The sequence below is a fragment of the Mustelus asterias genome, unplaced genomic scaffold, assembly GCF_964213995.1.
Source record: "Mustelus asterias unplaced genomic scaffold, sMusAst1.hap1.1 HAP1_SCAFFOLD_755, whole genome shotgun sequence".
Classification (NCBI taxonomy): domain Eukaryota; kingdom Metazoa; phylum Chordata; class Chondrichthyes; order Carcharhiniformes; family Triakidae; genus Mustelus; species Mustelus asterias.
Genome location: NW_027590703.1, coordinates 5001 through 22500, shown reverse-complemented (window position 1 = coordinate 22500; position 17500 = coordinate 5001). Strand labels below are relative to the sequence as shown.

The following is a 17500-nucleotide window of genomic DNA, read 5'->3' as shown; positions in this document are numbered from 1 at the left end:
ATCGACAGGGACACAAGTCAGGAGTGGGATGGAATATTCCCCACTTGCCTGGATCAGTGCGGCTCCCAACAACACTCGAGAAGCTCGGCACCATCCAGGACAAAGCAGCCCCCGCTCGATCGACACGCTAACCCCCACCTTCAACACTCACTCCCTCCACCACCGACGCACAGAGGCAGCCGTGTGTACCATCTACAAGATGCACTGCAGCGACTCACCAAGACTCCTTCGACAGCACCTTCCAAACCCACCACCTCTACCACCTAGAAGGACAAGGGCAGCAGACACATGGGGAACACCCCCACCTGCAAGCTCCCCCTCCGATTTACCGGTCTATAATTCCCAGGTTTTACCCAAAGAACAAAGAACAATACAGCACAGGGACAGGCCCTTCGGCCCTCCAAGCCCGCGCCGCTCCCTGGTCCAAACTAGACCATTCTTTTGTATCCCTCCATTCCCACTCCGTTCATGTGGCTATCTAGATAAGTCTTAAACGTTCCCAGTGTGTCCGCCTCCACCACCTTGCCTGGCAGCGCATTCCAGGCCCCCACCACCCTCTGTGTAAAATATGTCCTTCTGATATCTGTGTTAAACCTCCCCCTCCTCACCTTGAACCTATGACCCCTCGTGAACGTCACCACCGACCTGGGGAAAAGCTTCCCACCGTTCACCCTATCTATGCCTTTCATAATTTTATACACCTCTATTAAGTCACCCCTCATCCTCCGTCTTTCCAGGGAGAACAACCCCAGTTTACCCAATCTCTCCTCATAACTAAGCCCCTCCATACCAGGCAACATCCCGGTAAACCTCCTCTGTACTCTCTCCAAAGCCTCCACGTCCTTCTGGTAGTGTGGCGACCAGAACTGGACGCAGTATTCCAAATGCGGCCGAACCAACGTTCTACACAACTGCAACATCAGACCCCAACTTTTATACTCTATGCCCCGTCCTATAAAGGCAAGCATGCCATATGCCTTCTTCACCACCTTCTCCACCTGTGACGTCACCTTCAAGGATCTGTGGACTTGCACACCCAGGTCCCTCTGCGTATCTACACCCTTTATGGTTCTGCCATTTATTGTATAACTCCCCCGTACGTTAGTTCTACCAAAATGCATCACTTCGCATTTATCAGGATTGAACTCCATCTGCCATTTCTTTGCCCAAATTTCCAGCCTATCTATATCCTTCTGTAGCCTCTGACAATGCTCCTCACTATCTGCAAGTCCTGCCAATTTTGTGTCGTCCGCAAACTTACTGATCACCCCAGTTACACCTTCTTCCAGATCGTTTAGGGACGGCACGGTAGCACAGTGGTTAGCGCTGCGGCTTCATAGCTCCAGGGTCCCGGGTTCGATTCCCGGCTCGGGTCACTGTCTGTGTGGAGTTTGCACATTCTCCTCATGTCTGCGTGGGTTTCCTCCGGGTGCTCCGGTTCCCTCCCACAGTCCAAAGATGTGCGGGTTAGGTTGATTGGCCGGGTTTAAAAAATTGCCCCTTAGAGTCCTGGGATGCGTAGGTTAGAGGGATTAGCGGGTAAAATATGTGGGGGTCGGGCCTGGGTGGGATTGTGGTCGGTGCAGACTCGATGGGCCGAACGGCCTCCTTCTGCACTGTAGGGTTTCTATGATTCTATGAAAAAAATCACAAGCAGCAGAGGTCCCAATACAGAGCCCTGCGGAACACCACTTCTTAAATAGGGGCACAACATTTGTTACCCTCCAGCCTTCTGGTACCTCACCCGTGTCTGACAAATATCTCAGTCAGGACTCCCTGAGTTTCTTTTCCAGCCTCACGCCGTGTTCCTGTATATCCCTGATCTGGGCCAGGAGATTTTTCCACCATTGTATATTTTAATACGTCCATCACCTCCTCTCCTGCGATGGGAACTGTCCCCAGTCTATCGCCACTAACTCCCCGAGGTTCCCACGCCTTCATGCCTTTCTCCGTGGTAAATACGAAGGAGAAATATCCTTTCAGAGCCTTGATGGCATTTCACCCAGCTCCTCCTTTCAGAGGGTAACAAATCTCACCAATTGGCAGACCTGCAGAGTTGGGATGAAGTTGGACAAGACATTGGTAAGGCCACACTTGGAATACCGTGCACAGTTCTGGTCACCCTATTATTAGAGAGGATATTATTAAACTAGAAAGAGTGCAGAAAAGATTTACGAGGATGCTACCGGGACTTGAGGGATTGAGTTATAAGGAGAGGCTGGATAGACATGATGTGGAGATGCCGGCGTTGGACTGGGGTAAACACAGTAAGAAGTTTAACAACACCAGGTTAAAGTCCAACAGGTTTATTTGGTAGCAAAAGCCACACAAGCTTTCGGAGCTCCAAGCCCCTTCTTCAGGTGAGTGGGAATTCTGTTCACAAACAGAGCTTATAAAGACACAGACTCAATTTACATGAATAATGGTTGGAATGCGAATACTTACAACTAATCAAGTCTTTAAGAAACGAAACAATGTGAGTGGAGATGTTACGGAACCGACAAGGGAACGAGCTATTTTGGATCTGGTATTGTGTAACGAGGTAGGTAGAATTAAGGATCTTATTGTGAAGGACCCTCTTGGGTCTAGTGACCACAATATGGTCGAATTTCTGATTCAGATGGAAGAGGAGAAAGTTTGGTCTCAAACCAGTGTCCTCTCTTTGAACAGAGGGAAATATGATAGGATGAGGGATGAATTGGCTAAGGTAGACTGGGAGAGCAGGCTGGCAGGTAGGATAGCTGAGGAACAGTGGAGGATTTTTAAGGAGATCCTTTTCAGTTCTCAGCAAAAATATATTCCAGCAAAAAACAAGGATTGTAAGAAAAGGGAGAACCAGCCGTGGATAACGAAGGAAATAAAGGAGAGTATTAAAATAAAAACAGCTGCGTACAGAGTGGCCAAAAATAGTGGAGAAACAAGTGATTGGGAAAAATTTAAGAAACAACAAAGAGAGACTAAGAAAGCGATAAAGAACGGAAGGATAGACTATGAAGCTAGGCTAGCAACTAATATAAAAAATGATAGTAAAAGTTTTTATAAATATATAAAAAGGAATAGAGTGGCTAGAGTGAATGTTGGACCCTTGGAGGACGAGAGGGGGGAGTTAATAGTGGGAAATGAGGATATGGCTGAGTCTTTAAATAAGTTTTTTGTGTCGGTCTTCACGGTGGAGGACACAAATAGTTTGCCAAATATTAACGATAGAGGGTTGGCAGCAGGAGAAATACTTAATACAATTAATGTTACCAGAGAGGCAGTGCTGGGTAGACTAATGGGACTGAAGGTGGATAAGTCCCCGGGTCCGGATGGAATGCATCCCAGGGTATTGAAAGAAATGTCAGAGGTAATAGTGGATGCGTTAGTGATTATTTATCAAAACTCGTTGCATTCTGGGGTAGTGCCGGTTGATTGGAAAATGGCTAATGTTACGCCGCTGTTTAAAAAAGGAAGGAGACAAAAGGCGGGTAACTATAGGCCGGTCAGCTTAACGTCTGTAGTAGGGAAAATGCTGGAATCCATTATTAAAGAGGAGATAGCAGGGCATCTGGATAGAAATGGTTCGATCAATCAGACGCAGCATGGATTCATGAGGGGAAAGTCGTGCTTGACGAACATGTTGGATTTTTATGAAGATGTGACTAGGGCGGTTGATGGAGGAGAACCGGTGGATGCGGTGTTTTTGGATTTCCAAAAGGCGTTTGATAAGGTGCCCCATAAAAGGCTGCTGAAGAAGATTAGGGCACACGGAGTTGGGGGTAGTGTGTTAAAGTGGATTGGGGACTGGCTATCCGACAGGAAGCAAAGAGTCGGAATAAATGGGTGTTTTTCCGGTTGGAGGAAGGTAACTAGTGGCGTGCCGCAGGGATCGGTACTCGGGCCGCAACTGTTTACCATTTATATAGATGATCTGGAGGAGGGGACGGAGTGTAGGGTAACGAAGTTTGCAGACGACACAAAGATAAGTGGAAAAGTGAATCGTGTGGAGGACGGAGAAGATCTGCAGAGAGATTTGGACAGGCTGAGTGAGTGGGCGAGGATATGGCAAATGGAGTATAAAGTTGAGAAATGCGAGGTTATACACTTTGGAGGAAATAATAACAAATGGGATTACTATCTCAATGGAAACAAATTAAAACATGCTACCGTGCAAAGGGACCTGGGGGTCCTTGTGCATGAGACGCAAAAGCCCAGTCTGCAGGTACAACAGGTGATCAAGAAGGCAAATGGGATGTTGGCCTCTTTTGCGAGGGGGATAGAATATAAAAGCAGGGATGTCTTGATGCACCTGTACAGGGCATTGGTGAGGCCGCAGCTGGAATACTGTGTGCAGTATTGATCCCCTTATATGAGGAAGGATATATTGGCATTGGAGGGAGTGCAGAGAAGGTTCACCAGGTTGATACCGGAGATGAGGGGTTTGGATTATGAGGAGAGGCTGAGGAGATTGGGTTTGTACTCGTTGGAGTTTAGAAGGATGAGGGGGGATCTTATGGAGACTTATAAGATAATGCGGGGGCTGGATAGGGTGGAGGCGGAGAGATTCTTTCCACTTAGTAAGGAAGTTAAAACTAGAGGACACAGCCTCAAAATAAAGGGGGGTCGGTTTAAGACAGAGTTGAGGAGGAACTTCTTCTCCCAGAGGGTGGTGAATCTCTGGAATTCTCTGCCCACTGAGGTGGTGGAGGCTACCTCGCTGAATATGTTTAAAGCGCGGATGGATGGATTCCTGATCGGTAAGGGTATTAAGTGTTATGGGGATCAGGCGGGTAAGTGGTACTGATCCACGTCAGATCAGCCATGATCTTATTGAATGGCGGGGCAGGCTCGAGGGGCTAGATGGCCTACTCCTGCTCCTATTTCTTATGTTCTTATGTTCTTATGAGAGAGCATTAAGACAGGTTAAAGAGATGTGTATTGTCTCCAGACAAGACAGCCAGTGAAACTCTGCAGGTCCACGCAACTGTGGGGGTTACAGATAGTGTGACATGAACCCAATATCCCGGTTGAGGCCGTCCTCATGTGTGCGGAACTTGGCTATCAGTTTCTGCTCAGCGACTCTGCGCTGTCGTGTGTCGCGAAGGCCGCCTTGGAGAACGCTTACCCGAAGATCAGAGGCCGAATGCCCGTGACCTTTCTTTATATGCTCTGTTTGTGAATAGAATTCCCACTCACCTGAATAAGGGGCTTAGAGCTCCGAAAGCTTGTGTGGCTTTTGCTGCCAAATAAACCTGTTGGACTTTAACCTGGTGTTGTTAAACTTCTAGACTGCATAGAGACAGCACGGTAGCACAGTGGTTAGCACTGCTGCTTCACAGCTCCAGGGACCTGGGTTCGATTCCCGGCTCGGGTCACTGTCTGTGTGGAGTTTGCACATTCTCCTCGTGTCTGCGTGGGTTTCCTCCGGGTGCTCCGGTTTCCTCCCACAGTCCAAAGATGTGCGGGTTAGGTTGATTGGCCATGCTAAAAAAATTGCCCCTTAGAGTCCTGAGATGCGTAGGTCTGAGGGATTAGTTGGGTAAATATGTAGGGATATGGGGGTAGGGCCTGGGTGGGATTGTAGTCGGTGCAGACTCGATGGGCCGAATGGCCTCTTTCTGTACTGTAGGGTTTCTATAAAAAAAAAAGACTGGGACTTTTTCCTCTGGAGCGTAGGAGGCTGAGGGGTGATCTTATAGAGGTCTATAAAATAATGAGGGGCATAGATCAGCTACATAGTCAATATCTTTTCCCAAAGACAGGGGAGTCTAAAACTAGAGGGCACAGGTTTAAGGTGAGAGGGGAGAGATACAAAAGTGTCCAGAGGGGCAATTTTTTCACACAGAGGGTGGTGAGTGTCTGGAACGAGCTGCCAGAGGTAGTAGTAGAGGCGGGTATAATTTTGTCTTTTAAAAAGCGTTTAGATAGTTACATGGGTACGATGGGTATAGAGGGATATGGGCCAAATGCGGGCAATTGGGATTAGCTTAGGGGTTTTAAAAAAAGGGGCAGCATGGACAAGTTAGAACATAGAACATAGAAAAGCTACAGCACAAACGGGCCCTTCGGCCCACAAGTTGTGCCGAACATGTCCCTACCTACTAGGCTTACCTATAACCCTCACAAGTTGGGCCGAAGGGCCTGTTTCCATGCTGTAAACCTCTCTGACTCTCTGTGGGGAAGCGTCACGTTTGTGGTCCGACTGAAGCGAGATTGTTTGTCCATTTGGGAGTGAGGAATATTGTGATTGTGCCTCAGGAGAGGGTCCCCAGGGTGGGACTGGCCTGGAAGAATTGAGTGGTCAGGAACGATAGAATTCTAGAAGCTTCTGAGGGGCATGGACAGAGTGGATAGTCAGAAGCTTTTTCCCCCCAGGGTGGAAGAGTCAATTACTCGGGGGCACAGGTTTAAGGTGCGAGGGGCAAGGTTTAAAGGAGATGTACGAGGCAGATTTTTTACACAGAGGGTGGTGGGTGCCTGGAACTCGCTGCCGGGGGAGGGAGTGGAAGCGGATACGGTAGTGAGTTTTAAGGGGGGTCTGGACAAATACATGAATAGGATGGGAATAGAGGGATACGGTCCCCGGAAGGGTCAGGGGTTTTAGTTCAGTCGGGGGCAGCACGGTCGGAGCAGGATTGGAGGGGCCGAAAGGCCTGTTCCTGTGCTGTAATTTTCTCTGTTCGATTTGAAGGGTTCGGCTGCTGGGGTTGTTTCACACCAGGATAGAGAGAAACGGGGTTCAGTACCAAGGCAATTGGGGAAAACCTCGGCTGAGGGAGCTCGGATTTGCGGTTTTGAGGGGATCAGACAGATAGGTCCCTGAGCCAGAGGATCTGTGACTCCAGTCCCAAGAGGGGCAACGAGGCAGGAACACTCGTCACGTCCTGTTGGAGCCCCCAGAGGTTAGGGAGTCACACAGACCTGGGGGAGGATTGGAAAAGGGAGGGTGGATACTCACTGGGGGAGTGGGGAGTGGATACTCACTGGGGGAGTCGGGTGGATACTCAGTGGGGGAGTGGGGAGTGGATACTCACTGGGGGAGGGGGGTGAGTGGATACTCACTGGGGAGTGGGGTGGATACTCACTGGGGAGTGGGGTGGATACTCACTGGGGAGGGGGTTGGATACTCACTGGGGAGGGGGGTGGATACTCACTGGGGGAGGGGGTGGACACTCACTGGGGAGAGGGGTGGATACTCACTGGGGAGGGGGGTGGATACTCACTAGGGAGGGGGGTGGATACTCACTGGGGAGGGGGGTGGATACTCACAGGGGGAGGGGGGTGGATACTCATTGGGAGAGGGGGTTGGATACTCACTGGGAGAGGGGAGTGGATACTCACTGGGAGAGGGGGGTGGATACTGGGGAAGGGGAATGGATACTCAGTGGGGGAGGGGGTGGATACTCAGTGGGGGAGAGGGGTGGATACTCAATGGAGAGGGGAGGGTGGAGACTCAGTGGGGGGGTGGATACTCAGTGGGGGAGGGGGCTGGATACTCACTGGGGGAGCGGGGTGGATACTCACTGGGGAGGGGGGTGGATACTCACTGGGGAGAGGGGTGGATACTCACTAGGGAGGGGGGTGGATACTCACTGAGGAGTGGGGTGGATACTCACTGGGGAGGGGTTGTGGATACTCATTGGGAGAGGGGGGTGGATACTCACTGGGAGAGGGGGGTGGATACTCACTGGGAGAGGGGGGTGGAGACTGGGGAAGGGGAGTGGATACTCAGTGGGGGAGGGGGTGGATACTCACTGGGGGAGGGGGGTGGATACTCATTGGGAGAGGGGGTTGGATACTCACTGGGAGAGGGGAGTGGATACTCACTGGGGAAGGGGGGTGGATACTGGGGAAGGGGAATGGATACTCAGTGGGGGAGGGGGTGGATACTCAGTGGGGGAGGGGGCTGGATACTCAATGGAGAGGGGAGGGTGGAGACTCAGTGGGGGGGTGGATACTCAGTGGGGGAGGGGGCTGGATACTCACTGGGGGAGTGGGGTGGATACTCACTGGGGAGGGGGGTGGATACTCACTGGGGAGAGGGGTGGATACTCACTAGGGAGGGGGGTGGATACTCACTGAGGAGTGGGGTGGATACTCACTGGGGAGGGGGTGTGGATACTCATTGGGAGAGGGGGGTGGATACTCACTGAGAGAGGGGGGTGGATACTCACTGGGAGAGGGGGTTGGATACTGGGGAAGGGGAGTGGATACTCAGTGGGGGAGGGGGTGGATACTCAGTGGGGGAGAGGGGTGAATACTCAATCGGGAGGGGAGGGTGGATACACACTGGGGTGGGGGTGTAGATACTCACTGGGAAGGGGGTGTGGATACTCAGTGGGGGGTGGATACTCAGTGGGGGAGGGGGTGTGGATACTCACTGGGGGAGGGAAGGTGGGTAATGACTGGGGAGGGGGTGGATACTCAGTGGGGGAAAGGGGGATACTCAAATGTGGAGGGGAGGTTGGATACTCAATGGGGAAGGGGAGGGTGGATACACACTGGGGAGGAGGGTGGATAGTCACTGGGGAGGGCAGGTGGATACTCAGTGGGGGAGGGGGGTGGATACTCAATGGGGGAGGGGAGGGTGGATACTCTGGGGAGAGGGGTGGATACTCAGTGGGGGAGAGGGGTGGATACTCAATGGGGGAGGGGAGTTTGGATACTCAATGGGGAGGGGGGTGGATACTCACTGGGGAGAGGGGTGGATACTCACTAGGGAGGGGGGTGGATACTCATTGGGAGAGGGGGGTGGATACTCACTGGGAGAGGGGGGTGGATACTCACTGGGAGAGGGGGGTGGATACTGGGGAAGGGGAATGGATACTCAGTGGGGGAGGGGGTGGATACTCACTGGGGGAGAGGGGTGAATACTCAATCGGAGGGGGGGTGGATACTCACTGGGGTGGGGGTGTTGATACTCACTGGGGAGGGGGTGTGGATACTCAGTGGGGGGGTGGATACTCAGTGGGGGAGGGGCTGTGGATATTCACTGGGGGAGGGAGGGTGGGTCATGACTGGGGAGGGGGTGTGGATACTCATTGGGAGAGGGGGGTGGATACTCACTGGGAGAGGGGGTGGATACTCACTGGGAGAGGGGAGTGGATACTGGGGAAGGGGAGTGGATACTCAGTGGGAGAGGGGGTGGATACTCAGTGGGGGAGAGGGGTGAATACTCAATCGGGAGGGGAGGGTGGATACTCACTGGGGGAGGGGAGGGTGGATACTCACTGGGGGAGGGGAAGGAGGATACTCACTGGGGGAGGGGAGGGTGGATACTCACTGGGGAGGGGGTTGGATACTCACTGGGGAGGGGAGGGTGGATACTCACTGGGGGAAAGGGGGTGGATACTCATTGGGGGAGGGGGTTGGATACTCATTGGGGAGGGGGTTGGATAATCACTGGGGGAGGGGTGGGTACTCACTGGGGGAGGGGAGGGTGGATACTCACTGGGGGAGGGGAGGGTGGATACTCACTGGGGGAGGGGAAGGAGGATACTCACTGGGGGAGGGGAGGGTGGATACTCACTGGGGAGGGGGTTGGATACTCACTGGGGAGGGGGGTGGATAATCACTGGGGGAGAGGGTGGATACTCTGGGGGAAGGGGATGGATACTCAGTGGGGGAGGGGGTGGATACTCACTGGGGAGGGGGATGGATACTCAGTGGGGGAGGTGGATACACTCATTGGGGTGCGGGGTGGATACTCACTGGGGGAGGGGGTGGATACTCAGTGGGGGAAGGGGATGGATATTTACTGGGAGAGGAGGGTGGATACTCACTGAGAGAGGGGGGTGGATACTGGGGAAGGGGAGTGGATACTCAGTGGGGAGGGGGTGGATACTCAGTGGGGAGGGGGTGTGGATACTCAGTGGGGGGGTAGATACTCAGTGGGGGGGTAGATACTCAGTGGTGGAGGGGGTGTGGATACTCACTGGGGGAGGGAGGGTGGGTAATGACTGGGGAGGGGGGTGGATACTCAGTGGGGGAAAGGGGGATACTCAAATGTGGAGGGGAGGTTGGATACTCAATGGGGAAGGGGAGGGTGGATACACACTGGGGAGGAGGGTGGATAGTCACTGGGGAGGGGAGGTGGATACTCAGTGGGGGAGGGGGGTGGATACTCAATGGGGGAGGGGAGGGTGGATACTCTCTGGGGAGAGGGGTGGATACTCAGTGGGGGAGAGGGGTGGATACTCAATGGGGGAAGGGAGTTTGGATACTCAATGGGGAGGGCGGATGGATACTCACTAGGGAGGGGATGTGGATACTCACTGGGGGAGGGGAGGGTGGACACTCACTGGGGGAGGGGAGGGTGGATACTCACTGGGGGAGGGGAAGGTGGATACTCACTGGGGGAGGGGAGGGTGGATACTCAGAGGGGGAGGGGTCGGATACTCACTGGGGGAGGGGTTGGGTACTCACTGGGGGAGGGGGGTGGATACTCACTGGGGGAGGGGGTTGGGTACTCACTGGGGGAGGGGGGTGGATACTCACTGAGGGGAGAGGGGGTGGATACTCACTGGGGGACGGGGGTGGATACTCACTGGGGGAGACGGGCTGGATACTCTCTGGGGGAGGGGAGGGTGGATACACACTGGGGAGCATGGTGGATAGTCACTGGGGAGGGGAGGTGGATACCCAGTGGGGAAGGGGGGTGGATACTCACTGGGGGAGGCGGTGGATAATCACTGGGGGAGAGGGTGGATACTCAGTGGGGGAAGGGGATGGATACTCAGTGGAGGAGGGGGTGGATACTCACTGGGGAAGGGGGATGGATACTCAGTGGGGGAGGGGGGTGGATATACTCATTGGGGGAGTGGGGTGGATACTCAGTGGGGGAGGGGGGTGGATACTCAGTGGGGGAGGGCTGGATACTCAGTCTGGGAGGGGGGTGGATACTCACTGGGGGAGGGGGGTGGATACTCACTGGGGGAGAGGGGCTGGATACTCACTGGGGGAGGGGTTGGATACTCAGTGTGGGCGGGGGGTGGGTACTCAGTGGGGAAGGGCAGTGGATACTGAGTTGCGGAGGTTTTGGATACTCTGTGGGCGAGAGGGGTGGATACTCACTGGGGGAGAGGGGCTGGATACTCACTGGGGAGGGGGGATGGACACTCACTGGGGAGGGGTTGGATACTCAGTGGGGGAGGGGATGTGGATACTCAGTGGAGGAGGGGAGATGGATACTCACTGGGGGAGGGGAGGGTGGGTACTCACTGGGGGAGGGGAGCTGGATACTCAGTGGGGGAGAGGGGTGGATACTCAGTGGGGGAGGGGGGTGGATACTCAGTGGGGTAGGGGGGGAATACTCACTGGGGCAGAGGGGCTGGATACTCACTGGGGGAGGGGGAGGGGGATGGATACTCAGTGGGGGAGGGGGGTGGTTACTCAGTGGGGGAGGGGGGGATACTCACTGGGGGAGAAGGGGTGGATACTCACTGGGGGAGGGGGGTGGATACTCACTGGGGGAGGGGGGTGGATACTCAGTGGGGGAGGGGGGTGGATACTCAGTGGGGGAGGGGAGATGGATACTCATTGGGGGAGGGGAGGGTGGGTACTCACTGGGGAAGGGGAGGGTGGGTACTCTCTGGGGGAGGTGAGGGTGGGTACTCACTGGGGGAGGGGAGGGTGGGTACTCACTGGGGTAGGGGAGGGTGGATACTCACTGGAGGAGGGGAGGGTGGATACTCACTGGGGAGGGGGTTGGATACTCACTGGGGGAGGAGGAGTGGATACTCACTGGGGGAGGGGAGGGTGGATACTCCCTGGGGAGGGGGTTGGATACTCACTGGGGGAGGAGGGGTGGATGCTCACAGGGTCGGGGGGTTGGATACCAACTGGGGGAGGGGAGGGTGAATACTCACTGGGGAGGGGGTTGGATACTCACTGAGGGAGGAGGGGTGGATACTCACTGGGGAGGGAGGTGGAAACTCACTGGGGGAGGGGGTGAATACTCACTTGGGGAGCGGGTTGGATACTCAATGGGGGAGGGGGGTGGAAACTCACTGGGGGAGGGGAGGGTGGATACTCTCTGGGGAGAGGGGTGGATACTCAGTGGGGGAGGGGGGTGGATACTCAGTGGGGGAGGGGGTGGATACTCAGTGGGGGAGGGGAGATGGATACTCATTGGGGGAGGGGAGTGTGGGTACTCACTGGGGAAGGGGAGGGTGGGTACTCACTGGGGGAGGGGAGGGTGGGTACTCACTGGGGTAGGGGAGGGTGGATACTCACTGGAGGAGGGGAGGGTGGATACTCACTGGGGAGGGGTTTGGATACTCACTGGGGGAGGAGGAGTAGATACTCACTGGGGAGGGGGTTGGATACTCACTGGGGGAGGAGGGGTGGATGCTCACAGGGTCGGGGGGGTGGATACCAACTGGGGGAGGGGAGGGTGGATACTCACTGGGGAGGGGGTTGGATACTCACTGAGGGAGGAGGGGTGGATACTCACTGGGGAGGGAGGTGGAAACTCACTGGGGGAGGGGGGTGGATACTCACTTGGGGAGCGGGTTGGATACTCAATGGGAGAGGGGGGTGGAATCTCACTGGGGGAGGGGGGTGGATACTCAGTGGGGAGGGGGGTGGATACTCAGTGGGGAGGGGATGGATACTCAGTGGGGGAGGGGAGATGGATACTCATTGGGGGAGGGGAGTGTGGGTACTCACTGGGGAAGGGGAGGGTGGGTACTCACTGGGGGAGGTGAGGGTGGGTACTCACTGGGGGAGGGGAGGGTGGGTACTCACTGGGGTAGGGGAGGGTGGTTACTCACTGGAGGAGGGGAGGGTGGAGACTCAGTGGGGGGGTGGATACTCAGTGGGGGAGGGGGCTGGATACTCACTGGGGGAGTGGGGTGGATACTCAGTGGGGAGGGGGGTGGATACTCACTGGGGAGAGGGGTGGATACTCACTAGGGAGGGGGGTGGATACTCACTGAGGAGGGGGGTGGATACTCACTGGGGAGAGGGGTGGATACTCACTAGGGAGGGGGGTGGATACTCACTGAGGAGTGGGGTGGATACTCACTGGGGAGGGGGTGTGGATACTCATTGGGAGAGGGGGGTGGATACTCACTGGGAGAGGGGGGTGGATACTCACTGGGAGAGGGGGTTGGATACTGGGGAAGGGGAGTGGATACTCAGTGGGGAAGGGGGTGGATACTCAGTGGGGGAGAGGGGTGAATACTCAATCGGGAGGGGAGGGTGGATACTCACTGGGGTGGGGGTGTTGATACTCACTGGGGAGGGGGTGTGGATACTCAGTGGGGGGTGGATACTCAGTGGGGGAGGGGGTGTGGATACTCACTGGGGGAGGGAGGGTGGGTAATGACTGGGGAGGGGGTGGATACTCAGTGGGGGAAAGGGGGATACTCAAATGTGGAGGGGAGGTTGGATACTCAATGGGGAAGGGGAGGGTGGATACACACTGGGGAGGAGGGTGGATAGTCACTGGGGAGGGCAGGTGGATACTCAGTGGGGGAGGGGGGTGGATACTCAATGGGGGAGGGGAGGGTGGATACTCTGGGGAGAGGGGTGGATACTCAGTGGGGGAGAGGGGTGGATACTCAATGGGGGAGGGGAGTTTGGATACTCAATGGGGAGGGGGGTGGATACTCACTGGGGAGAGGGGTGGATACTCACTAGGGAGGGGGGTGGATACTCATTGGGAGAGGGGGGTGGATACTCACTGGGAGAGGGGGGTGGATACTCACTGGGAGAGGGGGGTGGATACTGGGGAAGGGGAATGGATACTCAGTGGGGGAGGGGGTGGATACTCACTGGGGGAGAGGGGTGAATACTCAATCGGAGGGGGGGTGGATACTCACTGGGGTGGGGGTGTTGATACTCACTGGGGAGGGGGTGTGGATACTCAGTGGGGGGGTGGATACTCAGTGGGGGAGGGGCTGTGGATATTCACTGGGGGAGGGAGGGTGGGTAATGACTGGGGAGGGGGTGTGGATACTCATTGGGAGAGGGGGGTGGATACTCACTTGGAGAGGGGGTGGATACTCACTGGGAGAGGGGAGTGGATACTGGGGAAGGGGAGTGGATACTCAGTGGGGGAGGGGGTGGATACTCAGTGGGGGAGAGGGGTGAATACTCAATCGGGAGGGGAGGGTGGATACTCACTGGGGGAGGGGAGGGTGGATACTCACTGGGGGAGGGGAAGGAGGATACTCACTGGGGGAGGGGAGGGTGGATACTCACTGGGGGAGGTGGTTGGATACTCACTGGGAAGGGGAGGGTGGATACTCACTGGGGGAGAGGGGGTGGATACTCATTGGGGGATGGGGTTGGATACTCATTGGGGAGGGGGTTGGATAATCACTGGGGGAGGGGTGGATACTCACTGGGTGAGGGGAGGGTGGATACTCACTGGGGGAGGGGAGGGTGGATACTCACTGGGGGAGGGGAAGGAGGATACTCACTGGGGGAGGGGAGGGTGGATACTCACTGGGGGAGGGGGTTGGATACTCACTGGGGGAGGGGGTTGGATACTCACTGGGGAGGGGAGGGTGGATACTCACTGGGGGAGAGGGGGTGGATACTCATTGGGGGAGGGGGTTGGATACTCATTGGGGAGGGGGTTGGATAATCACTGGGGGAGGGGTGGGTACTCACTGGGGGAGGGGAGGGTGGATACTCACTGGGGGAGGGGAGGGTGGATACTCACTGGGGGAGGGGAAGGAGGATACTCACTGGGGGAGGGGAGGGTGGATACTCACTGGGGGAGGGGGTTGGATACTCACTGGGGAGGGGAGGGTGGATACTCACTGGGGGAGAGGGGGTGGATACTCACTGGGGGAGGGCGTTGGATACTCATTGGGGAGGGGGTTGGATAATCACTGGGGGAGGGGTGGATACTCACTGGGGGAGAGGGTTGGATACTCATTGGGGAGGGGGTGGATACTCAGTGGGGAGGGGGGTGGATACTCACTGGGGGAGACGGGCTGGATACTCACTGGGGGATGGGGGTGGATACTCACTGGGGAAGGGGGGTGGATACTCACTGGGGGAGGGGGGTGGATAATCACTGGGGGAGAGGGTGGATACTCAGTGGGGGAAGGGGATGGATACTCAGTGGGGGAGGGGGTGGATACTCACTGGGGAGGGGGATGGATACCAGTGGGGGGGGGGTGGATACACTCATTGGGGTGCGGGGTGGATACTCACTGGGGGAGGGGGTGGATACTCAGTGGGGGAAGGGGATGGATATTTACTGGGAGAGGGGGGTGGATACTCACTGGGAGAGGGGGGTGGATACTGGGGAAGGGGAGTGGATACTCAGTTGGGGAGGGGGTGGATACTCAGTGGGGGAGAGGGGTGGATACTCAATGGGGGAAGGGAGTTTGGATACTCAATGGGGAGGGCGGATGGATACTCACTAGGGAGGGGATGTGGATACTCACTGGGGGAGGGGAGGGTGGATACTCACTGGGGGAGGGGAGGGTGGATACTCACTGGGGGAGGGGAAGGTGGATACTCACTGGGGGAGGGGAGGGTGGATACTCAGAGGGGGAGGGGTCGGATACTCACTGGGGGAGGGGTTGGGTACTCACTGGGGGAGGGGGGTGGATACTCACTGGGGGAGGGGGTTGGGTACTCACTGGGGGAGGGGGGTGGATACTCACTGAGGGGAGAGGGGGTGGATACTCACTGGGGGACGGGGGTGGATACTCACTGGGGGAGACGGGCTGGATACTCTCTGGGGGAGGGGAGGGTGGATACACACTGGGGAGCATGGTGGATAGTCACTGGGGAGGGGAGGTGGATACCCAGTGGGGAAGGGGGGTGGATACTCACTGGGGGAGGCGGTGGATAATCACTGGGGGAGAGGGTGGATACTCAGTGGGGGAAGGGGATGGATACTCAGTGGAGGAGGGGGTGGATACTCACTGGGGAAGGGGGATGGATACTCAGTGGGGGAGGGGGGTGGATATTCTCATTGGGGGAGTGGGGTGGATACTCAGTGGGGGAGGGGGGTGGATACTCAGTGGGGGAGGGCTGGATACTCAGTCTGGGAGGGGGGTGGATACTCACTGGGGGAGGGGGGTGGATACTCACTGGGAGAGAGGGGCTGGATACTCACTGGGGGAGGGGTTGGATACTCAGTGTGGGCGGGGGGTGGGTACTCAGTGGGGAAGGGCGGTGGATACTCAGTTGCGGAGGTTTTGGATACTCTGTGGGCGAGAGGGGTGGATACTCACTGGGGGAGGGGAGGGTGGGTACTCTCTGGGGGAGGTGAGGGTGGGTACTCACTGGGGGAGGGGAGGGTGGGTACTCACTGGGGTAGGGGAGGGTGGATACTCACTGGAGGAGGGGAGGGTGGATACTCACTGGGGAGGGGGTTGGATACTCACTGGGGGAGGAGGAGTGGATACTCACTGGGGGAGGGGAGGGTGGATACACCCTGTGGAGGGGGTTGGATACTCACTGGGGGAGGAGGGGTGGATGCTCACAGGGTCGGGGGGTTGGATACCAACTGGGGGAGGGGAGGGTGGATACTCACTGGGGAGGGGGTTGGATACCCACTGAGGGAGGAGGGGTGGATACTCACTGGGGAGGGAGGTGGAAACTCACTGGGGGAGGGGGTGAAGACTCACTTGGGGAGCGGGTTGGATACTCAATGGGGGAGGGGGGTGGAAACTCACTGGGGGAGGGGAGGGTGGATACTCTCTGGGGAGAGGGGTGGATACTCAGTGGGGGAGGGGGGTGGATACTCAGTAGGGGAGGGGGTGGATACTCAGTGGGGGAGGGGAGATGGATACTCATTGGGGGAGGGGAGTGTGGGTACTCACTGGGGAAGGGGAGGGTGGGTACTCACTGGGGGAGGGGAGGGTGGGTACTCACTGGGGAGGGGTTTGGATACTCACTGGGGGAGGAGGGGTGGATGCTCACAGGGTCGGGGGGGGTGGATACCAACTGGGGGAGGGGAGGGTGGATACTCACTGGGGAGGGAGGTGGAAACTCACTGGGGGAGGGGGGTGGATACTCACTTGGGGAGCGGGTTGGATACTCAATGGGGGAGGGGGGTGGAAACTCACTGGGGGAGGGGGGTGGATACTCAGTGGGGGAGGGGGGTGGATACTCACTGGGGGAGGGGTGTGGATACTCAGTGGGGAGGGGGGTGGATACTCAGTGGGGAGGGGATGGATACTCAGTGGGGGAGGGGAGATGGATACTCATTGGGGGAGGGGAGTGTGGGTACTCACTGGGGAAGGGGAGGGTGGGTATTCACTGGGGGAGGTGAGGGTGGGTACTCACTGGGGGAGGGGAGGGTGGGTACTCACTGGGGTAGGGGAGGGTGGTTACTCACTGGAGGAGGGGAGGGTGGATACTCACTGGGGAGGGTGTTGGATACTCAGTGGGGGAGAGGGGCTGGATACTCACTGGGGGAGGGGGGTGGATACTCTGGGGGAGGGGGGTGGATACTCAGTGGGGGAGGGCTGGATACTCAGTGGGGGAGGGGGGTGGATACTCACTGGGGGAGGGGGGTGGATACTCACTGGGGGAGAGGGGC

The 17500-nt window shown here is 56.8% G+C and overlaps 1 protein-coding gene across 1 annotated transcript in view; it reads right to left on the bottom strand.

Annotated features, from left to right (window-relative positions):
• Window positions 1-17500, bottom strand: part of LOC144487366 (voltage-dependent calcium channel gamma-7 subunit-like) — a gene marked incomplete at its 5' end in the record, with an annotated part of 64001 nt that overhangs the window by 45555 nt on the left and 946 nt on the right. The window lies entirely within an intron of this gene.